Consider the following 24,805-nt stretch of genomic DNA (forward strand, 5'->3'; position numbering starts at 1 on the left):
TTATATGCACATTATGCCACACTCAAATTTACAAATGCAAAGTTCCAAAGTATGCCTTAAAAAACATGCCACTATACCCAAGGACAAAGTACGTGAACATGCTCAACAACTTGGAGGCACGATTGATTGTAAATACTTATTATTATTTTTGGGTAGAAAAAAGGAAGATTGATTGCAATTAGGATACCCTTTTCCCAAATCTGTGAACTATCCTATGAGGTAAATATGACCTCAGCATTGCAATTGTCAATGTCTCATTGATGTGGACAGAGCACAAAATGTCTTCCTTGTTTCTTGAGTAACAACTCAGTAGCATGGTCATCTTGAAGCGAAAGTTGGAGTTCGTCCAAAACTACATGAGCGGTCTTGTCCGCCGACCCACACTCACTACTATTAAAGCACTTGGGGAGTTATTAGACACACCTTTGTATAAAGAGTACAACATCGTACTAAACCACTTGTGGGTTGAACACATTAATGCTGATAGTGGCCAAATGGAACCCCGCTCTTCTCAAGAACAAGAAGACGATACTCCAACCCACATTCTAGTCCATGGCATTTACCCAACCTAGCAAGTGGTGGACTTTCAGGACAAGACAATCAATATTTCTTTGTTCAAAGGCTTCACACCATTGATCATTTTGAAGGACAGTATTGCAAGGTACTTGCCTTCCCAATGCTTTGCTTTGGTCACCCTACATAATACAACTTGTCTGCTTGCACTTCCTACCAAGACATTGCCCGCTGGGAGCTCACCAACAAAGATCTCCGATTTGCAATATCAATAGAAAATTTATTCTTTAAGACAATCAAAGTGCTGGTTGCACATGTGCTATCCTCCTCATGGGTCCGAATGTGAAAAGGATAGCTGTGTGGGCAAAGAATACAAGCAAGAGAGGAAGTCCAAGACACCAACATTGAGCAACTCTTGCAATCATATATTGGCTTCTGATTGCCTCTGCACTTCAGCTGACTACAAGCATAACCTCAAGAGAAACCTTTTCGCAATGCTAAGGCAACTAGGACCCCCTACCCTTTTTTTGACTTTTTCAGCTACTACAAAAAAGAACTAGGAACCATTGATTCGTTGTCTGCACAAAATCAAACCAACATCTGAGGTGTCACCCTCAGCTGCCAATAACCTATGCGAACTTGTACGTTCTAATCCAGTAACAACTACAAGTTACTATGTTCACAAATTCCAAGTGATGAGGCGTCTCCTTAAAAAAGAAGCCACGATTTTGGGCAACGTGCTTGATTTATTCTTTGTGACTGAGTTCCAAAATAGAGGAAGCCAGCATGATCATGGACTATTGTGGGTTGAAAATGATCCTATGTATGGGTATGGCAAGGCCACCGATTCTAAAATTGTGGCATTCATTTACAAGCACATATGCACATACATTTCAAGGCTCCACATGGAAACCAAGAAATCCAAAAGCACAAGCACAAAAAAATATGCACAAAAAAGAGGTAGTTTGTGCCGCTTCCATTTTCCATGGCGTCCCATGAGAGAAATAAAATTTTCAACTCCACTAGATGAAGAAATGTGCTTACACACACTCAAAACAACCTACAATAGAATCAACTATTTCATGGAGGAAAATCGCATTGATAGCCTTTGACTTTGACAGCTTTCTAGATGTGCTTTCATTGACCAAGTAAGAGGACATCGGAGCATTGCTCTCTACCATTACCCAACCAATCGTTTCTTGCAAAGGCACCCAAAGGAAAACTAACTAACAATTTCAGCATCACTATTTCTAGGCTATGGAATGCAAATATTGATGTTCAATTTGTTATGAACCCCCATGCATCCACATCTTACTACACTTTGTACATGACAAAGGTTGATCGCATCACTACCGAAGCTGTCAAGCAAGCATTGCACCAATGCTTGCAACAAATGCACCAGCAAATGAGCGTATTCACAAAATTGACAAAGGCATCTTGAACACTCAACACATTACTTCACAACAAGCAGCGTACTTATCTTTGTCTCTACCATTGACAAGCACGATAAGGGAATTTTGCTACATAAACACAAGACCCCTCGAGGAATGCATCATGCTCCTCAAGTGACAACATTAGCTTGATAGATTATAGCAGCAAAGCACCGATGTTTTCTTCCTCGACATAATTGGCAACTACAAAAATAGATCAAATGAGCTGAACGTGTTATGCTTGGCAGAGTATGCTAGTATGTACACCGTGGGTGCACGTATGACAAAGAAACGAAAATGACCAAAGATTGCTTGCTTCAATAACTATAGCAAGAATAAGGATCCTGAAAATCAATATAGAGAGCTATGCCTACTATATTTGCCATTCGGAAGCGAGGAGCCCAGCACAAATGACAATTTCCCTACATGGCATGACTTGTGCTACCATGAACAACAAATAGTTGACACCAACAAGATGAAATTTAACAAACATTTTACCTTGTGACCACGCGAACACTGCAGCACCACCATCATGCTCACAAGAGACGTTTGACAACCAAACCACTTTACATATGAGTTCGACCTGCACATCGAACCAGAGGACGTTGCCAAAGCAAATCAGCACCACACGGCAATTGAATTTACATACGTGTTCATGCCGAGCCACCAATACAATAAACTACGCAATGCACAATGCCTCTTTTTTGAAGGTGTTCTCAAGAAGCGTCTAGACACAAGACACCCCTTCTGCCTATTCCTGTCAGGCAATGCTGGAATAGGCAATACATTCACACTATTGCTATGAGTGCAAGCATTGCTACGACACTACTCACGTGAGCAAATGGCCAGCATGGAGCTGCCTAAGGTTTTGCTATTAGCCTACACTAGTAAGGCTGCATACAACATAGATGGAACAACTATACACTCTGCTCTTCATTTTCCTATGAGTGCAAGCATTGCTACGACACTACTCACAAGGCTATATATAACATAGATGGAACAACTATACACTCTGCTCTCATTTTCCTTTGCTCACATAAACCTACAAAAAAGCTACAAATGCTTTCTCAGTTGTACAAGGACGTGTAGCTAATTGTGTTCAACGAGGTTTCCCTAATAGGGCAAATTGCAGGCATCGATTCCCATTACAACCAGTCGTCATTGCAATAATAATTCACCATGCACAAGGGCTTTCAATGGACTTGCTCGCATTTGATCCCTCAGGTATAAAGACGCATGTGCTTTCTTGCGTGCGTGACTCAACAAGCATGTATATCTTGCAACCTTTACAGCAATCACACATCAAAGTTGACCACTCTGTCCTTCAAGAGCTTGAGCGTTTGCGGAGCACACGTGCATGGCATACGCAACAACTGGATTTTAGTTCCCTCAATGGCAACATATTCTCGTTGTAATTGTTGAACACAAGGTCATTCAAAGCCCACAAGGATGACATCATGTCTTCGTGCAATAGCCTCTTTGCAAGTATTTTTTGCTTGCAAGAGCTCCATACGAAACAAGCAAGTGCACCCTCCATTCCGGGATATTCTCTCGTCCTTGGCATGGAAGGCCTTGGCATAGCCACATACTACAAGGAAAGCATTGCTTTGGTGAAAAAATAATTATTTTACGAACGTGGTGTTGAGTGCTTGCTAACCACTTTCAAGAACGTGCAATACAATAACATCGCAATCATCAACATTTACAAATCACCAAAAGCCAATGCCAGCGCGCTTTTGCGCGGTGTGCACCACATGATGCTCAATGTGAAAGGGACAGACTAAACGTATATTGCTTGGAACTTCAACATTTGCAACCTCAACACACTTGGACAGTTATGGAAAAACATAACATGCACAAGCTCATGTCTCACCCAACAACGAGAAGGGTGGGAGCGCATGACATTCACAGACAAACTACGGTTACTTTTTTTTTTCAAGAGAAGACAAACTACATTTACTACTCATTCGTGTACACAACAATCCATAAATGTGCATACGAAATACGGCGTCCATTCTTCTTCGTTACAAAGGCAGGCCTCATGAATGTAATTCATGTTGTTAAATCCTTGTTATCGAAGCGGTAAGCGCAGATAGAATATCGTAGAGGTAAGCGACGAGCGTCGATGGAAGGCAGGCTAAGCGGACGGAGAAAAATTGGAAGGTCAAAAGTGGATTTCGCAGGTTCGGAGCTCGAAGAAAGTGAGATGACAGGAAGAACTCCAATGACAAAAGATAGGAGAGGAAAATTCGGGAGCTCTTCATCGTTTTGTGGAGCTCACTAGAACGGATGGATGGCTACGGGAGGTACTACTCCTTCATCCTTCTCCCTTCCTTCGGTCTCTCCGTGCCAACCTTCATCATGTCGGCCTCAAGCGCCTACGAAAAGCTTTTTCTGTGCGCCCATTTGCAGCGGCGCTCCGCCCGTAATTCCGGTACAAGGCTGGCCGATGGATTGTGGCAAGCAAGTATTGGGTTCCTTGTCACCCAGTTACTTAAACTGGATGCAGAGTTCCGAGCGGTGGGATCCAGCGCAGGAGAGTCCGCCCGAGCTCCCTCTGAATGGTAGCAATGGCAGTACAGTTTTATTTCAAGCCCCTATGGCAGCTAGCCGTTCAACAGCTCTTAAGGATTGTCCATCGCAGCATCTCAATCAGCTGGTGGATGAAGACATCGACCAATTTGATTGGCACTGCATAGTCTCTAAGTTGAGGAAATGCATTTGCCTGTCTGAGGGAAGGCGCATTCATGTACAACTCCTCAAATATGGATATGAACAAGACATAATTGTGGGGAACCTCCTCGTTAGCATGTATAAGAGATGTGGTGCTCTTGAGAAGGCATGCACGGTCTTTGACAAGATGTTTGAGAGGGACGTGGTTTCATGGACTGCCATGATCTCGGCTTATACCAAGCATGCCCATAGCAAGCAGGCTCTGCAACTCTTTTTCCAAATGCAGCAGCAAGGTGTCAAGCCGAATCGAGTCACCTTTCTCGGTGTACTTGGTGCTTGTGCCAACCTCACAGCCCTCCCAGAGGGCAAGGTGATCCATGCCCTGATAATAGATTGCGGAGTTGGTACAGATGTGATGGTGATGACAGGGCTTGTCAACATGTATGGCAAGTGTGGTGCTTTGCAGGAAGCAGGTTTTGTGTTTAACAAGATTTCCAATCTTGATGTATTTTCCTTCACTTCTATGATTGTAGCATACTGTCAGCATGGCCATAGCAGGGAGGCTCTCCAAGTTTATGGATCTATGAGGCACGAGGGTGTTGAGCCAAACAAAATTACATTTATTAGTATACTGGGTGCTTGCACCAGCCCAACAGACCTGACTCATGGTAAGGCAATCTATGCAAGTATTGTCGATAATGGAGTAGAGGCAGATGTTGTTGTTGGGAACGCCCTTGTGAATATGTACGGACAGTGTGGAGCAATAGAAGAGGCTGGCTTAGTTTTTGAGCGGATGCATCAACATGATGTTTGCTCCTGGACTGCAATGATTACAGCATACTCTCAACAGGGTAATGGGACGGCAGCTCTGAAGCTCTTCAAGCAAATGCAGCAGAAAAATGTAGAGGCAGACCATATTACTTTCCTTATGATACTAGGATGTGTGAGCCCAGCTTCCCTAACAGAGGGCAAGCTAATCCATTCAAGCATTGTAGGACAAGGATTGGATTCAGATGTAACAGTCAGAAATGCCCTTATCAATATGTATGGAAAATGTGGGGATTTGGAGAAAGCACGGGCAGTGTTTGGCCAAATGAATCAAAGTGATTTGCTTTGCTGGAATGCCATAATTATGGCTTACTCCCAGCATGGCCATGCGAAGAATGCTCTGCAACTCTTTAGAGAAATGCAGCAGCAAGGCATAAAGCCTGACCAGATCACCTTCACTAGTGTACTAGGTGTATGTACCAGCCCAGCTATCCTTGTAGATGGAAAAATGATTCATGAGTGTATCTTGGACAGTGGTTTGGAGCCAGATCTTCTTGTAAGGACTGCCCTTGTTAACATGTATGGAAAGTGTGGGGCTGTGGATGAGGCATACTCTGCGTTTGATCAAATGCAGCACCGAGATGTGATCTCTTGGAACACGATGATGGCAGCTCACTCCCATTATGGCCATGGCAAGAAAGCCCTTCAACTCTTTCGAGAGATGCAGGAGGAAGGCATGGCACCTGATGGTGTCACATTTATATGCCTGCTCTCTGCATGCAGCCATGCAGGTTTAGTGGATGAGGGCATCGACTTCTTTGATTCTATGATTGAGGACTATGACATCACACCAAATTTAGGCCATTACACTTGCTTGATTGACCTTAAAGGTAGGTCTGGGCAGGTTGAGGAGGCAGAGAAGATAATCTACCGAATGCCTCTCAAACCTGATACGGTGGTGTGGATAACTTTACTTGCTGCTTGCAGAACATATGGAGATGTGGAGCGAGGGGAAAAAGCAGCAAAATCTGTATATGAGTTGGATCCACAGAATTCCGCGGCATATGTATTGCTTTCAAATATCTATGCTGCAGAGGGAAGGTGGGATGATGTGAAAAGAATACGAGAATACATGGTGGAACGGGGGGTTAAAAAATTGCCAGGGTGCAGCTGGATTGAGGTTGACAGAAAGGTGCATGAATTCTTTGTAGCAGATAGATTGCATCCACAAATGGTGGCTATTTATGCAGAGCTAGAGAGGTTAAGTAGGGACATGGGGGAGGCAGGATACGTTCCTGAAACGAAAGTTGTGTTGCATAATGTTGAACATGGGATAAGGGAACATATGCTTTGTGGTCACAGCGAGAAGCTGGCTATTGCTTTTGGGTTGATTAGCACTCCCCCTAAATCTCCCCTTCGTATCACTAAGAATCTGCGAGTGTGCCTCGATTGTCACTCTGCAGCAAAGGTTATTTCCAAGATTAAAGAACGGGAAATTATATTGAGAGATGCTAACCGCTTCCATGTTTTCAAGAATGGGGTATGTTCTTGTTGTGATTATTGGTGATATTTCCTAAACGGAGCGAAAATAATACACACAATTTTCTTATTTGTCTTTTTCTTTGAGTAATTGTGAATATGAAAAGGATGGCTGTATTTGGCCTGATTTGTGTTATGTTTATTCAAGACTTTAGATATAGGTCAGCCGAGTCTGGCATAATATTCCTATGAGTCAACTCTAGGAAGTTAAATGTTCTATCAATTTGCTAGGTGAGCATGAGCAGGAAGCACAGCTGAAGGGAGGGAACATAGTGAGGGACTCCTTAGAGCCACAAAAAACTGCTGGTGAAAGCTATAAACCAAGGAACCTGTAGAATTCTGGACGAGATGCACGTCTTCGACAATCCTGTCTTAGAGGTTCGAGATGTTATAAAACAACCTTTAGACACCCTTTTAAAAACTAGTCATTTAAGACAACTTTCAGACCACCTCTTAAAAACTAGTCATATATTTTTTATTTCCTTGTATTTGGGCAACTCGGCATGTGATAGGGCAGCTCCTAACAAATTAGATGAAAAATGAGGGAGGGATTTGTCCCATATTCAAGTGGAGTAGTAGAGACAGAAGCCTTACGTTGACATTAAAACCCAAAATGCATATTGCAGGAGCTTTGAAAGAGGGAGAGTCAGGCTTATTATTTGATGAGATCATCAAATGGATAGGATGTTCTTGACCTCCTAAACTAGACCACACTAGGTAAAGAAAGATGCCAACAACCACATGATACCACTGACCTGCGTGGAGACCGGGGTGGGACTTCAACAAATGCTCCAAGTACACACTTGGCCCAGTCTTGGATCTCCAACAATGGTGGGGAATATATTATAGGGTCAAAAACTATAATGTGTGTATTATTGTTTGAAGGGTGTGCGTTATAATATGTAAGATGTGTAGCTAAAATACCATGGAGGAGGTGGGAAGTTCTCATTTGTGATTACTTCTCAATGAGGAGAGTTCAATGTGTGCATTACTTAGTGGGTGTGCATTGTAGAAAATTGGACATGGTCACTTTAGTATGTGCCATGTATCAAGAGCCGCATTCCGATGGAGCCCCATCCCTCAATCGCATAGCCACTCCTTGGAGCTGCATCCTAAAATCCAAGGCAATGACTTCAACATTAGGCTACCCACTTGTATGCGGGATTAAGCCCTTGTGGACATTGCCACATGTCCTTCTAAGGGCGAGGCTCATTTTCACCCTCTTCCCTATTTAACACTTCACCTTCATGCACTCTCACGATTACACATATTTCAATAGCCCCCCTCAATCTTCTACTTTTCGTTGACTTCATCCTCACATGCCCCATTGTGATCTTGGGCTCCAATTTTGTCATCAGCTTCATGTTGTGGCTCATGCCTTGCATGTGGTCTGTTTTTCTAAGTGTGCAGCTTCTTGGTCTTCTGGCTTTAATCTGTGCGAATCTTCTTTTTGTTGCATGTGGCTAACTTCATACTGGTAGACTTCGAGGACCGATAGGAGCTAGGTGACACTAATACTATTGTATATCTCAGGTCATGTTTTGCATGCTAGGACTAGGTGTTTACTTGTATGAAGATAGAAATTGATTGGTGGTTGTGAAACTAGTGGTAGATGGGCCAGTGGAGACTTGGGTAAAGAGCATGTAGATAAAAAAAGCAGTCGCACCTCCCAAAAAAAAGCAACAGTCACTATTTTTGCGATAGCCTTTGATCTGTAACTTGGATTTAGGAGTTTTTGTTATCAGTGTGAAGCTGAGATCGAGATCTACAACTTTCTAGAAGAAGTTGGGACCTGAATCAGCCAGAGAGAGGGTCTAAAACAGAGAATACGACAGGCGATCGGTTTTTGTTGTGAAAGGTGTAGGAAAGCTAATGTTTTTGTGGAGTAGAGGAAGTTTGTGAGTGTCTTGGAATTGGAAGAAAGATGATGCTCTTACTTTGCGCCATACCGTAGTCTTCCTTGTGTATGAGAGGTTCCTTTGATTTTTGTTCTTGTTTGGCAAAGCGAAAATTAAAAGCGTGGGTTGTAGAAGTCATGATTGCTGCAAGGTGTGTTGATGAGATATATGAATTGCGGGCCCTTTTTCTAGTGTTTGGTGTATGTTTGTGTGTTAGAGATCTATCATAAAGGTCACCCACGGTCCTCTGGTTTCTCTCATCACTGTTTTGGAGCCCTCAGTGAGGAGTTTCCTCAAGAATTTCCGATGAATAAGGAGAAGTACTAACGTCACATATGTAGCTATTGTTGCAAGAGAGAGATGGCCCAAGATTTCCCCAAGTTTCTTGGGTTGCCTTATGAGGATGCTTCTCTATTCATCGAAGACCTAGAGTTCACAACGCTGCTAAAAGGTAAAGATAGACCCGGAGTTCTTTTGCGAATCCTAGGCTATTGTCTACAAGATAAATCAAGGGTATGGTTTCAGAGTTTTGTTCAAGGTGTTTCGCGAACCCAAAATCGGGATGTGGAATATCATAAGGTAAGATATGCATTTTTGGTCCAGTATGCATATGAAAGGGATCCTCATCAAATCTAGAAGGAGTTGTGTAACTACCAGCAAGCACCCAATCAGGAAGTGAACCACTACTTGAACTGCTTTGCTGTGCTGTGGCAGGAATGGAAGGCGTCTTTGCATGTTAAAGTCCCACCTGAAGTATTGCAGATCGAGAGATTTGTTGTACTGAAGTACTGACGATTGAGAGATTTGTTGTTGGGCTCATACCATATCTCAAGTTGAAGGTGGAATTGAACAATCCTTGTCGGTTTGATGAAGTTGTTGAAATTGCACATGAAAAGCAATGGAAAATGTATCAAATCAATGTGTCCAATTTACAAGGGAAGTGGTCTTATGTATCAAAGCTTGTAAAGCCTTCTTTTGATGTGTCTATGTTGCCTTATGTTCCAAGGAGTGGATTTCTTTTCGATGTTATCATTTTCATAGGCTAGTAATGTTGGCGATGCAATGGGATACGATGTAATGAAATCAGAGGAGTGAAATCAGAGGCGACCAAGGATGTGATGGGATGTAACAAAGAGACATCACCAATGATAGGTGCATAGTTTTTTTATAGAAGGGGGTGAAGGGGTGAGCAGAGGCCAATGAAGTGGAGCCAGACATGCTTGAAGGAGGTGATGAAGAAGAAGTAAAGAGCTTATTATGCATATAAGGCTCAATTAGAAGAGGATCTACGACCCCTTGAAGAAGAACCAAGCATGCAAGTAGAAAATGAGGTAGATGTTTATGCTGAAGAAGAGGAGAAGAAGGTGATTTACATTTCCAACCATAAAAAAGATCGTTTGAACATGATAGATTCTTAGCATGATGGAGAGGTAGTTGCTTGGGATGCATTTATGTAGCTAGTCCATGAGGCAGACACAATGATAGCCAATTTCCAAGAAGAAGTTTTCTCACAAGCTGAAGGTAGACAAGAGGATGGGCATAAGCCATCAACATTCAGCACCTCATTCGCTTCAGGGACATCCTATGCATTTTCACTGATATCCTAGGCTTCTAGGCCTTTACACAGTCAACTCCTTCTCGACGAGCCTACGACAGATGCCACATCCCATGATGATGGATGTTTAGCCATGCACACATCAGAAGACCTTCATTCATGACAGTTGAGCATATAGGTTTGATAGTTTGCCATATCTTATCAATTTTACGGGCCTTTTCTTCAGAAGAGCAAAGTATCACACCTGCACCAGATTCTATGCAACCCGTGGATCACTCTGTCCACATCGACTATGCGGTCTTCTTCGACCCCACATCATTAAACAGAGATTATAGTTCTGCTGTAGGGTACGTCACACATTGCTGTCAGTTATTTTGGGCTAGTGACACTCTTGTATGTCACAACCTACCGGATATCATCTCCATCGCTGCATTGACTAGCCTCACATCTAAATGCCTCCTCCACAGAGTAGCTACAGAGTCCACGGTGACACATGACATGTTCAGCTTTGACATGTTCAGCACACAGCCATACACACAGTTCTGCACGGAGGTGCAATGTTTCCTCGGAACCTACCCATCCGACCCAATTAGCCCCTTCAAACTCCTTGATGTATATCAGTTCATGTCATGTTGAGCCGTAAGATCTTCTTCCAACAACATATCGCTCTTCTCTTTGGCGCAGACCGGTTTGCTGAGATTATGGCCTCTGCTGATCCTTTCCTTCTCCCTATGCTTGAGTACAACATCACTTGATGTTACCATCTTCATTCTCATATAAGGGAGGATAGTATGGTGTGGTCTCTTGGTATAAAAGCTTCTTTTTAATGTCCCTTTCCTAGTGATGAATATCTCTATCACTAGTTCGAAAGCAGCAGGAAGTGAAAAAGTGCGTGAAGTTTATTACCCCCAACTTCATGTCACCGTACCATTCAGAGGCATCATTAAACAATTCCATAGGGAACCAAGTGGCTTTGTCCTTGTTAGATCAATCACCTCCCGCTCTACATGCGACATCAAATAATTCAAGAAACCTCTCTAGATCACCCCGGCCATTGTACTTCAATTTCAAGCTTTCCTAGAGGTCTTCTTCCATGGTTGTTCAAGTTTGGATGGCTGAAGAAGTTGTTGCCATCATTGTCTAAGTCAAGGTAATCATCATCACGAGACGACGATCTGTCACGTTGCGAATTCGAGAAGGATGAGGGTTTTGATTAATTAGAGGAGGTAAATTCAATGAGGAGGGTTGTTGTAGATGCCGGTTGGATCGTAGTTGCATGCACCTTGCTGAGTGGTTGATTAAGTGCATCCTTCTTTGGTCTGAAAGTTGAGTTGTGTTCATTATGGGGGTTATAGATGTGTGGGCAATTTGGGGAATGTTGTGCTAGCAAATGTGTGTAGGATTGTCCCCCTTGAGAGTGGGAATGTGCTGGTGCAAAACTAATTGCAAAACTAATTGTCAATTGGAGGTCATGAGTGAAAGTTATGAGTGAATGAGTGCAAAAATTAGCCCACATGGGAGATTCAATTAATGAGTGCTATGGATGCCAAAATGGTACATAATGGGCTGGAAAAATACCTCATAGCATGATGTTTTTTTGTGTAAAATCTGAGTTCAGACCAGGTCCCAAATGGGTGAGTTATGAAGGGTTAAATTAATGTTAATATTAGGCCTTTTGGGCGGTCTTGTGTCTTTAGGATGGGTGTGAATGGATTTAACTTGAAGAATGGACTTAAGGATGGGTGTGAATGGACTTATCTTGAAGAAACTAAACCTAGCTTAGTTAGTCTAACGACTCGATTGAGCTATCTAAGATAATGGTCTAATTAACCCAATTAAGCTATCTAAGTCTAACTACCCGATTAAGCTATCTAAGCTATCAATGAACTAATCTACCCAATTAATCTAACTATTAGTTAGTCCAACTAACCTAACCTAATTGGTTAGTACTAACCTAATCTTGTAGTTAACCTAATCAAGCCTAACCTTAGGTTATCCTAACTTAACCTAGCTAATCTAGGATTCATTGCTAGGGTTAGGTTAGGATAAAGATTTGGTTTTCAAAAAAAAATAGATAGGAGGGGGCAGCAGCGGCTAGCAGTCAGTTGAGTGAGGGAGGGGAGGGTGATGTGGAGTGGTGTAAGGGGTGGTAGAGGGGTGAGGGGGAGGGTACATGCAAGGACGAATGGTGGAGGGCGTGGGGGATGATAGGTGACCAGGTAGAGGGAAATGGCAGGAGGCAAGTGGGGTGCTCCTAGGTGGGCAGACGGAGATGTGGGAGGCCAGAGAAGTGAGAGCTGGAGCAATAGGCAACTAGAGACGCAGGAGGTAGGAGGCAATGCAGAGGTGACTGTGGGCTGAGGCGGTGGCCATGGGTGCGTGCTGCGCGTGGATGGGTTGGATGAGGGTTTGAGTGCAGGGTTGAGAGGGGGGAGAGGTGCGAGGAGAGAGAGAGAGAGAGAGAGAGAGAGAGAGAGAGAGAGAGAGGAGAAAATGAGAGAAAGGTGAGAGAAAGAGAGAGAGGGTGGTTTGGAGGTGAGGAAAAGGGGGGGTGGGGGGTGGAAAGGGGGTTTGGTGGATGGGGGGCCCGGGATAATAATCTTATTATGGTGGCTAGGTGGAAGGGGTGGGGGCTGGGGTATGGTGGTGGAAGGGGAAGGTGAGGGGTTGGGATGTTGGTGGAGGGGGTGGGGGTGGGGGTGAACAGGGAGGGTGAAAGAGAGGTGGTGGAGGGGGGGGGGGGGGGGGGGGGCCTAGGGGGTGGGGGGGGGGGGGGGTGGAGAGAGGGGGGGGTGGATAGAAAGGTGGAGAGGGGGAGTGGTAGTGGATGGAAAACTTCAGGAAATTCGAAAGGGAGGGGAAGATGATTAGCTACAATGCTCTCCCTATACTTTGTTGATGTAATAGGATTGTTGAGGGCGACAATGGATGGCTAGGTTATCGCAACGAGAAGGGCTCGAAGTAACTTGATTATGATGAGGATAGGAGTAGGATGGTGTTTGATGGAGAGGGAGGAAGGTCTTGCGTGGAGCTCGAAATTTGGAAGAGGATGGAGGCTAGATGTGGAGGAAGAAGAATGAGGGGGTGAAGAGGATTTTTATAAGAAATGGAGGTGGGAGGGCTTTAGGGTTAGGGTTAAACCTTAGAACGTTCCCGTTCCCATAACTTTTCATGGTTATCTCGGATCCTTTTCTCTAAAAGAGAGTAATGTTTAAAATTTTGAGCTTTACACATTGGTGTCCATTATATGGCCTGATTTATTCGTTAAGTCATTGGTTTTAAGAAATATAAGATTTCTTATACTAGTAACCAAAGGTTTTTACTTGAGATTCGTAGGTAGAATTGGAAAATTTTAAAACTCTCCTAGCCCTTGAGTGATATGTTCGTGATAATTTGTGGTGGTTTTTTTCCACACATACTTGCATATGTCCACTTTATTCTTAAGAGGCTAGTCTCCCCAACAATCATGCCAAATGTTGGCTCTATCCCACGGCTTTTGTAGAATGAGTAGGGTGTGCAGGGTTCTGAGCTTTTTGTCACCTACTAGGAGTTGCATGTTGTAGAACTTGCATGTAGAACATGCAATAGGAGTTGCATTGTTAAGGCATAAACAACCCTTTTTTAATGGATCCTTGTGGGGATACCTCAGGGTGCGAGTAGTTGTAACCAACTCCCAGTGCAGATATGCCATTTGGGAACCATGCGCAAGGTCTACTCTTGGTCCATATACATGCAAATAACTCATTGTTGAATGCAATTGATCAGACATTCGGATGCAGTCCCTGTTTTTGCATATATGTTTTTCTATTTTCTCCAAGTATTCATGCCTATAACATATGTAGTACTGTGGAGTATGCTCTTTGCTACATTCGCATAGTCTATTACCTCGTAGTGCTTTCTATGCATTCCATGTAGAGGCACTACACTTTGCCATTTGGTGACCACAACTCATCGCAATCCTTCATGCGAGGTGTTTCTTGGGAATCATGTCGAATCATCAGTGCACCCCTTGCTGCAGCACACAACATGTGATTCTGCAAAACATAGAACCCATTCCTTTTGATACCCTAGCCAAATTTTAACGCTTATTGCGACGTCAAAGCCATCGTGCACAGTTGAAGCTTCATCTGGTGCAAATAGATCCTCTCCATTTCGGATAGGGGGATGTTCCTTTGATGAACAATCTCGAACACCTCATTTGTGCTATCCGCGATGAGACACGTGCTCTAAACAGAATCACATAGGAAAATCCTAGAGGGGTGAATGTGTACATGCTTGAAAGGATTGCCAAACCTAGTGGTTTTGATGATGCAGCCACCACGGAGACCATGCCAGAAGTCCGAGGAGAATGCTTCTGCACTAGAGGAGCCGAATCCAACAACAATCTGAAGGAGAAAGCATACAGAGCACACCCTCATGGTTTAGACGGAGACTGAGTTTGCTTCAAGATAGAAAGCATGGCCGTAGAGTGCAGAGTGCACTAAACTCACCAATGAGCCCTGTAGTAGCAGTTCATCCATTTTTTTTAACACCATCAACCACACCAGTAGCGAGTACAAGGTGCACTCTGATGGCAGCATAGGCACAAGTGAAGTACACAAAATTTGCAAGGAAATCAAAGGAAGATCCAAACGCTCACATTCAACGATTCGAGAAAGTCTACACACTGAACGTTCTAGGTGCACTCAATGCAGACCACAAGGAGGCAATTTTTGAATATACTCTCAAAGGTAAGGCAGCAAGGTGGCTAGCAAAGTATGCAGTACACCAGTTTATAGCATTCGACGACCTTAAGGCAGCATTCTTGAGGCGGTTTTGCAAGGAAAAGACGATTTTGCTAACTCTAGAGGGATTGCAGTATCTTAATCAAGATGATCAGGATGTCGAGGATTATGCGGCCCAGTTCCACAAACTCTTACAATGGGTTCCAATTACCTAGAGACTGGCAAACAAGGTCCTCAATGACTACATTTTCGATTATCACACTACCTCTAGATGGCATTAGCAACAGTGGATAGAAGAAACACAACCCTTACCAATGTGATGAGATCAAGCAACTCGGGCCATTAATTCACTGCATGGAAGAGTCACAAAGATCTGCAAGTCATCTAAGAGTAAAGGAAGGAAGAGATTGAGAAAATCAAAAGCAACAATGACCTTGAGGCTGAACAAGAAAAGTTGGGAATAAAGTGATGAGGAGGATAATAGTGATGATTCTGATGGTGAAGAGGAGAAAAAGAGTTGCAAATTCCCAAAAGGAAGGAGAGGGATCTCATCATCACCTAGGGACACTGCATCCAAAAAAGCACTGAAAGAACTTTGGTGTGCGAATTGCCGCAATATAGGTCACTTAGCCACAGAGTGTGCCTTGAATGAGAAATGGTGCGCAATCTGTATGACCAAGACACGTACCACCAATAATTGCCACTATTATGGAAGAGGCTAAAGAGATTTGGGTCAATTGAAATGGCCTACCCCATCGGAGAAGGATCTAGGAGCATCTTTTGCTCAACCACACGGAAGTAATGAGATGAAGCAATCACCCTCATTCGGAGGTAGTTTCAGAGGCATCCGAGATGGATGCCGTGGCTACGGACGTGGAGGTGGAAATAACAGACGGATGAACTGACAAAAATCTTGTTTGTTATGTCTCACAGAAGGGAATTAGAGAAGTGAATGTCCCAAAGCCTAAGGGTATGATATACAGAAAGAGAAATGCCAAATGATGGCATGAAAAATGCCCAGCAAGTCAATGGAGCAAATCAAAGAAGATGTCATCAACACAATTCCGGAGATAAACATAGTCACTAGATCAGGCATGAAGGTGCGGAGTGTGCCAGCAAAGTAGAAAGCCATGATCCAATGGCCAGTGCAGGAGGAGGTGCACCGCCAGGTAATGGAATGGATCAAGGAAGAGGCTTGGCAAACACCTCCTGAAATGATGAAGGAAAAGCTTGCAATTAATCATAGAGTTCAATTTGAAGAGCAAGTCATAGCACTAGAACCAGATGTGGCCTTGGAAAATAAATCAACCATGCCACTATGAAGCAGCCTCAAGTTATCCATGATAAGCAAGGCACTACTGGAAGAGCAACCTCATAAGAAGGAGAAAAAACCCATAATGGAAGTGGAATCAATTTTGGAAGCACCAATTCAGGTTTGATTGGGTAAACTACTAAATCTTGTACCATAATTTCATAAGAAACTTCTACAATCCATAGCCAAAGAGTCACAAATTCTAGAGGTGCAGTCACTTCAACCAAAATTAACACCAGTCGCACCAGGCCCATTGACAGATATGAGAGTTTTGGTCATTATTGCTAAGGCATAGGGAAGAAAATTCAAACAAGTTTTGATCGATGGAGGTTCAAGAGTTAACATTGTCACACTGAAGACATGCCAAGAAATGTTGAGTATGCTACCACACAGAGTAGAGAGCCCAACAACAAGTAGGCAAGCAGTAGTGCACATTCTGTGCTACTTGAGTCCATGTTGACACAGAGTTTATAGAGAATTTCACTACATTTTGAGCATAGAGTTCAACAAAAAAGAAGATAGGATCTTTCTCAATCAGAGAAGGTAAATTAAAGAGATGCTCAAATATTGTTAGGAAATAGATCATTATATATTGTGGTACGATAATTGAGGCTCTCTTTTAATAGCATTAGCATGGAAAAATATAGGCTTTTCTATTTATAGTGGGAGAGAATAAACAATTCATCGAAGGTGGATATAATATCACATGATACCCATTGCCAAATTATTTGCAAGCTATCATTGTGTAAGTATAGTCTAAGAGATATATTTTTAAGCTCAAACTAATATTTATGTTTGTCTTTGAGATTCACTTCTATGGAATGAATTGTTTAAATTTAAGAAGAAATTGTAATTGTAACTTGAATATCTAGAAGTGTGTGTCTTGTGCTCATATAAAATAAGAAAAATTAGTGTTTTAGGTTTCTAAATGCCATTCTTATTCATGGGAGACTTGAGTGATAGTGTCATAATAGGGAAAAGGCTAACACATGTGAATGCTAATGCTGGTGAGGCAAATTTTTAAAAACTAGCTTTTGAGAGCTCCTTAATTTCTTATGGCATTTTGTAAAAGAATAATAGCAAGGTGGGTAGTTGCAAGCTCAAAAATCATTTCTTGTAGTATTAAAAATGATTTATAATATAAGGAAGGTTATTTAATTTAGCATAATGCAAATCTTGTGTTAAAAGTATTGATAGAAGACATGGAGACTAGCAACTTGACGAAGCGAAGGTGATAGACTTGGTAAGTTGACAAGATTGAAAAAAGTTGTAATTAAACTTCAAAATCATGCATATCTTACACATAATGTAGAGAGGAAAGACAAAATCAACAAATCTAGTTGTGAATGGCACGACTATCTAGTTGCAACTTGCCAAAGAGGTGCCAAGAAAGCCTATGGCAAGAATGAAGTAAGAAGACTACTCCCAACTATTGAGTGACTTTCATAAAGGTGAATCGCCTATCCTGGGTGCATGCTCTCATGAAATGGTCCCTTATCATTGAGGGTATGCTTCAAAATTGGCATGGATGCATTGATTGGATTTCCCACATGGAGTTGATTACCATGAATTGCTACATTCATCGTGTGACTTAATAGTATCAAAGTCCAATTACATGTGAACAATCTAACATTTTGCTGTAGTTCACTTAGGAGAAATGAGTGAGGTTCTCATCCTCATTATTCTAGAATCTAAGTTTTTAAGAATTGCATCCTAAACTTAGACCATGGCACTCTTGCTCTTCATTTTAATAAATGTGCTTAAATCAAGGGAGGGTGAAGAAATTGTGCATGCAATGCAAGCATTAGCGTAGTTGAAGGTGCATCATGATACAAGGTTGGAAGTTAGGCTAGAATATTTGGCCTTTTTGATAGCAAAAATATCTAGCTTTGAGGGAAACAGAGAGGTACCACATGAACTTTTCTAATATATGAAAGTTGTCATATTGTTTTGTGTTGCATTGCCACGTGATACTCTTAGGTTAGTAACTTCAAATTTAACAAAATAAATGGCAATGTTGCCATATTACCATGATAGACATCAATCATATTTTTACATGTTCTTGTTAACAATGCTAAAATCAGCATTGTAGAGGTTCCTACATATTTATGCATAAGAGAGATTGAGAAAAGGCTTGGAATAAGGCTTTTCAGTGCCCAAGAAGAAGGTTTTAAGGTATAGAGGCTAACTCTAGGTCTCTCCTTTCCGTCTATATATGTGGAAGAGCTAAGATGGCTCTCCTTTCTGTCTATATATGGGGACGAGCTAGCAATAGCCATCTTAGCTTCCTGATTAAGAAAGATACTCCTTAAGCGCATGGGTTGTAAGAAATATCATATTTAGCACTGGGTGTAGCTGCTAGTGATGCACAAACTTGAGCAGTTTCTAGTTTAGAAGGTTTGCCATCTTAATGGTGGTCCACTGACCTATGGCTTTGGTGGTGGTCCACCTCTCCTTCCCAAGAAGAAAAACATGATCTAACCATTGGAAGCCTATTAGGAGGGGAAATTATAATGGAAAAGGAGGAAGGGGGACTAGGGCTAGGGTGAGGGAAGGTATAGAAAAGAAAGGAGTAATATGGTAGTAAATTGTGACCAGTAAATGCCCCTCAAATTGGGCCAAAAAAGATGGACATACCAAATTCAGAGACTCCTTAACTTTCTTCCAAAATGGCAAGCTGACAAAGACACTCTACCTTGTTTGGGATAGCATAAAGTAGAAAATTTATTAGGGATTCATGTTGTATTTTGAGCTAGCAGCTATGTGCTACATGACAAAAAAGACTATTAAACACTAGGTTCGAGCAATAAATGAATGGAACTAGATGCAAATCTGACAAATAATGCAAGTATGAGTCACAATAGATGTTAAATTCATAAAGCATATGTAGATTCTCCTTCAAATATTTCCACAAAAAGAGAAATGATAGGCTGCCTACGTATATATCCCCCTCCCCCCCTGTCCCCCCCCCACACACACTCTTATGCACCCAAACTCACATACACAAGGAAAGGGAGAGCATAGCCTTATACGTAGCTATTAGGTGTTATCCTAAACCCCATAATTTGTAATAGAAATGGAGTATACAAAGTTTAGAGTCACTTCTTAGACTTGGTAATAATCAAAGTTTGAACAGTCCCAAGAACTCCTAACTAGTAGTTTCAAGCAATAACATTGTCAGCTATACGTATGGGCTTTTGTCCCATTTTTAAATGAGACTTGAATATAGAATAGTGTTTCTTTGTCCTCTATCTTTTCTTTTCCTTTTAGCGATATGTAGTATGATTATAACTTTTTTATCATGAACCATACTTCTACATTTATAAGACTCTGGATACCGTTTCATCATCTTCTGAGTTATTTGCATTTAATTGTAGTTGGTTCCACCTTAACATTGGTGATCTCACATCTTGCTTTGTTCTTCATAACACTCTATTCACGAATTTCATGACACTTCAGTTTCTTATATAATATGGGAGCGATCTCAACAACGTTTGTGCATTGTTTCAATGTGATGCGTGAATGAAGGTGATCCAACTTAGCATGCACAAGGCTGCTGAACAAGATTGAAGGCAAAACAATAGCAAGGAATTACAAGATTTAGACTCAAGAAAAGCGTAAGTACTCCACAAAATGGCATTAGGCAATCAGATCCAAGTCTTGCACCAAAATAGAAAGTGTTGCAAAATATCAAAACTCTTGCATTGCCTAGTATCAATCAGACACAAAGGTGATTCCAATTCAAACCTCTTCCATCCTTTCATCAAAAAAATCAGGCCAAGTCTATACAACAAATTCTAATTATAGCCAATGCAACATATTTGATGTAGAATCCTCATGTTACAGTAGCAAATTTTAGCAATGAAAAGCCCAAAGAGGATGTCATTTGCAAGCTAGTAAATATGATGTTTGTACAATGACGATGTCAAAAAGCAAAAATTTATAGTGGCATTGGTCATTAAAGCAATGGCTTTGTTTACAAATACAAAATTTCATGTTTCCTTGACTATTATGGGACAATTCAGAAAGGAGAAGATGACACTTGAAAGACTTTTGAAGAAATTAAGAAATATAAATCAAGAAGATTTGTTGGTAGAGGACTATGATCAAAAATTCAAAAATCTAACTTTAATATTGACTGCTACACAAAGACCCATTCACGCTCAACTAGGTGATTATTTTTGCAAAGGACTGAATCAAAACTTGAGAAGTGCTAGAACTAGAAGAGATATCAATGACTTGAATGATGTAAGCAACTAGAGCTAAAAGAAATTTAGGAATTTCTTCAAAGAAATCAAAGAACAAAAAGAAAGTATGAGATTATGATGGCATTAGATTCAGGTAATTCTATCCAAGATGACTCCGATGAAGACAATATTGATGCACAATGCGATTTGTAATTTGAAGATGAAGATGATGATTCAGACAATGACAAAGAAAAAAATAGGAAGAAGAGTAAAAACAACAAATCCAAAGAGCATTCCAAAAGAAAAAGAAGAAGGAACCCATAGAGAAAGCATCAACACAAAACGTAAATTTGACCAAGGTCATCATTGACTCATTGAAAAATATTAGAATTGAAGGTATCTCCAATTCAAATAATAATTTTGGTCAAGTTTGCCAATTATAGGAATGGAAAACACACAATAGAACAATGAGCTTATAGAATCTAAATTACCATGGGAGAGCACCTTTGCAAATTGGAGATGCAAATCAACAATAACAACTAGTAGCAATCAATCAAGTGCCCATTTAGGATCAAACTCACCAATACATTGCACCTCCACAAAATCAAACCAACAATTGGTAGCAAGAGAACCATATAAGACCTATCCTTAAGTGTCATATCTTAATTGTGATGCTATTAAGACTACAGTAGTCTACACATAACCACATAGAACCATCTTTTTTCTTCACTAATAAAATTGGTAAATCCCAAGGGACACACTTAGCCATATAAAGCCACTTTTAGATAATCCATTAGCTAACATTCTACCTCTTGAGCCTCTTATTGGTTCAACTGATAGGGTGGTTTGCTGATTGGTTTGTACCCTAGTATACATATATGGCATGTTCTACTTCTTGAGAAGGTGATAAACTTGGGGGTACTTCAGCCATGGACACATCCCTAAACTCATGCAACAAATCTTACAAAGAAGCAGATGCCATTTTTGAATGCACATGTTTTGGTTCCATATAAGTCATATACAATGTAATTTCATCTTTTCCATCAAAAGCAAACACATCACGGAGACATACCATATCATCACACAATAAATAACATAAAAACATCTCTTTTATTTCAAAATTCTTTACAAGAGTCTATAGTTCTGTAGAGTAAATCATAGGAGATGTTGGCACGTCTTTTTTGCCATGGAGCAAAATAGTCTTACTATCTACTTCTAAGTGGAAAGAGTTATGAAGATAACTCTATGACAAGGATGGACCCAGACATGACCCTATATGATGATGGGTAGAATCTGAAATATGGTGTCCCAAATGTCCTTATCATAGCCATTAACTAGTGAGACCACATACTAGTGATAATTCACTACGGTTTTTCTTCATTTTTAATTTCTTGACGAACTTGTAATTCAAACATAGAACCACCAGTCGCACTAGGTGACTTATGTACATTAGATGCACGGTTAACTTTACCAACAGTGTTGTCCACGATTTGGGCAACCTTAATTGCCTCATTGAGTGTTTTAGGCTCGTTCTTCTTGACTTGGTTTTTATAGTCCAGATCACACCCACGGATAGATATGTGTAACTTTTAAAAGGCATCAATTCCTATAAGTTTTAGGGTGACTTCTCTATATTCAGCACTGCACTGGGTCAGTGGTGGTGGTCAACTTCTCATCTTGCACTAAATCCAAGCATCCCAATTTCTCTCCAATTCATTCCCAGGGAGAAACTCCTTTTAAAAGAGTGTTTTGAACCGCGTACATGATGTAGGTATTGAATCACTCTCCATTATATTTGACCACCATTTGTATGCCTTGCCTCCAAGGGAGAGGCTGGTCTTTGGGGCAGGTCTTTGGGGCATGCAAGTGTCTTGGTGTCTGACACAAACTATGCAAGTCTTGCCACTTTCGCAAGAAAGTGGTAACTGCATCTTTATTTCTTTCCTTTTCCTCACCATTGAAATTGGAAGGTTTTAAATCTTTTAAGACGTGGGAAAAATCATGAGACCCACCAACTCCTAAAGAAATAGGGGATAACACAAATGACCAAATTGGTGGCACCGAAGTTCCCCCCCACTAGGTAGTATGATAGGTACATTTCCATATGACTTAGGCTGCAAGACCAATGACTACGAAACTAAATTATTCTAAATATTAGACAAAATCTATAGTATGTTATCAACTTTGTCTTCTAGACTTGCATGATGCTTTTCCAATTCCTTGAATTTAGACTCAAAGACTAAATTATCATCGAGATCCTCATCCTCATGCTCATGCATAACATCATCATGTAACTCTGAGGATGTTCCTATATCCGGACCTATAGTCACAAATATTTTCGAAGGGACAATCAGAGAATCAATAGAAGGAGAACCATGTGGACCAGACTCCTCCATGGTTTCAAAACAATCACAGGTAAAATAGTGTGCAAAGCAAAAATAACTCAAAGTAAGAAACTTGAACATCGGGATGTATTTCCCGCAATCGCAATATGTATTTATGGGCCACGTCTGAATTTCACAAATAGGATGCTTCAATCCATGAATCGAGCTATTATATGATCTTGGATCCAAAAAGTGGAACCTTGCAATGAACTTGTGGCTGGAAACTTTCCAAACAGCAAACCTCCTCCAAGAAAATCAGTCGTTTTTGCTTTTTGAGGCTCAAAAAAGGCCTTCCAAACAGTTGGAATTGAAGAATAGCAAGTTGTTTTTCATAATGGGGACATATATTGTCAATTTCCTGGGCAAACGGAAGCTACCAAATCATTGAACAAGTAGGGTAGCGTAGTTTGAGCACCTGAAAAATGAACTACTCTTTGCAAAAAGCAAAAACCTCCAAGCAATCAACTAGCTATAGCAATCTCCATATAGCAACTCCGGGCAAAAAGCAATCACCACAAGCTGGAAACAGGCTACTACAAAGTGGGAAACCTATTTTTTGGTGAATTATAGCATCAAGAAAGATTCTAGGAGTAGGGTCACAATTGATTTAATGCTTCCTAGGGAGAGAACAACAAAGCTCTAGAAGCAGGGCAAGATCAAGAAGAGATGCAGCAAAAGCTCAAATGACTACACAACAAGCTTTGGGAGGAATGTTAGGACACCAAGGAAGAAGAGAACTAAGAGCCTATGATGCACCACCTAGCCACATCACTATATAGACATCTGTGAATGTTTCACTAGAATCGGCTAATATAGCTTACTTCGCCATACTTAATCGGTCCTCTCTTTACGTGTGTGAACACCACTTTAGGGCAAACCACTCATGTCCACTCAATAACTATACAGGCTCCCATTGAACCTGGATACATACCTTTACTTTACCACCATTCTTATCTAGCAATCTTTTACAACCATAGCATGCCCATTGCCGGTCTTGCTCTAGCATTAATTTTCATTGTCGTCGTAACAAACATCATACCTATAGATGTGGTCCATCACACTATCAAAAGAAACAAAAGACAAAATTTTTTGAAACCTCCCCCACTGACGAGTGGTGAGCACTGTCACGAAAAACTGAGGTTTAATGTCAGGTGAATAGAAAAAATTAGAAATTAAACTTCAAATTTAAAAATAAAAGGTTTCAAAAATATGCAAATTTCAAGGCATTTTACCTATATTGTTGCTTAAAACTAGTGGGCATGGGTTCTGCCTTCTAGTATTGTGTAAAGCAAGTGCTTTTGGATGCAAAAGAGAAAGCAAATTATTTCTCAAAGGGCGTTGGGCTATTAAAAGACACTTTTTGTAAGATGATCCCCATAAATAATCTTCGTAGATGGCAATTTGAAACATACAACTTAATTAAATTTGTTAAAACATTACACGTGGAAATTCAACAAAAGGAGGTGGTGCTAATACCGCTAAAGAGGGAGGGCTAGTAAAAACCTTTAAAATTGTGTATTGTTCCCTCCCAAAAAAAACCACCCACGCATTCTGACACTCGTGTGGCCCTATCGAGGGGCACCCGACCCTAGGCCTACACGGCAAGCTGCGGAGGAGACGAACGAGGGCGAGGGCGAGGGGGGTGGGGGGAAATATCCAAAGTTTTGTATTGTTAAGGCAAACGTAGAGGTGGGGGTGAGGCGGGGAATATGATGAGCATATGGGATTTGGATACTGCACGAAATAATAAAGGAAGATTATAAAATGAATAATTCTCAATAATTAGTTCATTGAGCGGTCTCTGGCTTGCATTTTTATGTGA

The 24,805-nt window shown here is 41.2% G+C and overlaps 1 pseudogene; it reads left to right on the plus strand.

Moving 5' to 3' along the window:
• The first annotated feature begins 3,910 nt into the window (after window positions 1–3,910).
• LOC147899588 (pentatricopeptide repeat-containing protein CRR2, chloroplastic pseudogene) lies at window positions 3,911–6,951 on the plus strand (annotated as a pseudogene).
• Window positions 6,952–24,805: the final 17,854 nt, after the last annotated feature.

This window comes from Dipteris shenzhenensis, chromosome 8, assembly GCF_047967505.1.
Source record: "Dipteris shenzhenensis isolate YYH24624 ecotype China chromosome 8, Dip_SZ_1.0, whole genome shotgun sequence".
Taxonomy (NCBI): domain Eukaryota; kingdom Viridiplantae; phylum Streptophyta; class Polypodiopsida; order Gleicheniales; family Dipteridaceae; genus Dipteris; species Dipteris shenzhenensis.